Here is a 1,002-nt window from a genome sequence, read left to right on the forward strand (position 1 = left end):
CTGTAAAATAAAGAAAATAAGGAAAATGTGAACAAAGAAATGTAGTTACAGAGGAATTATTACTTTAATTTCACTTTATTTGTTGCTGATAAGCCGCTAGGTACAGTATAAGGTTCGTATATTTACGACTATGTGTGAAATCTGTGGGAATTGAAGCATCACACAGCTGTCGTGTATCCACTGGGGTGAAGGTTTTACAACAAAGTGCATCTAGGGTAGCACTAGCAAAGATAACTAAGAGCAAAGCAGATATAGTCCGCTAGTGCTCTCCGGTTCTCAATTTTCATACGCACATACCGATGTATCTACACTCAGCCTATCAGCTGCTGATTGCAACAAATAATGATTACATCCATGGCAGCAGCAGGAAATGCTGTAAGGAACGAAAATGTATTGGATAGACGTTGCGTGGACCGAGAATACTATGTACGCATGTGAAATAAAACCCCGAAGTACCCTTGTCCACCCGCAAGACACAGCCAGCCCCATTTTATACTAGAACTCGTAAGCTCTAACGTTTTCACAACTGTGTCTATGGGAAGAATTTTCTGACAAGCCAAATAATGATATGACCTCGTACGCATAGTAAGGGCCACACAATTATGCGGGCAATGCATGTGTTGTACTCTATTTGTTGCACAAATCGCGGTAAAGTGGTTGTGTGGCAGCCAACGACAACTGTGGGCCACCACAGAATTGAATTGGTATTGTGTTCCATTTACAAATCCTTCATTTCATTAACTTCAATAACGGTTCAATTGGAACTGAAATGAGTAAGGGCGTGTATTTTTATTCACTTGCAAGGGTAAGAGACACTGCAGAAGTAAAGAAAGACAGTCTGAACACATCTGGTTGACAAGTGAATGTACTGCATTGAGTCACAGTCCAATCATAGCAGGATTAAAAGGATTCATTTAATCCGAAGAGGAGATAACCACACCGATCAGCTAGGAATCCCCTGGGGGGCTGACAACAGCATCTGTTGAGATGCTCATTGAAATA

This window comes from Bactrocera dorsalis, unplaced genomic scaffold, assembly GCF_023373825.1.
Source record: "Bactrocera dorsalis isolate Fly_Bdor unplaced genomic scaffold, ASM2337382v1 BdCtg142, whole genome shotgun sequence".
NCBI lineage: Eukaryota > Metazoa > Arthropoda > Insecta > Diptera > Tephritidae > Bactrocera > Bactrocera dorsalis.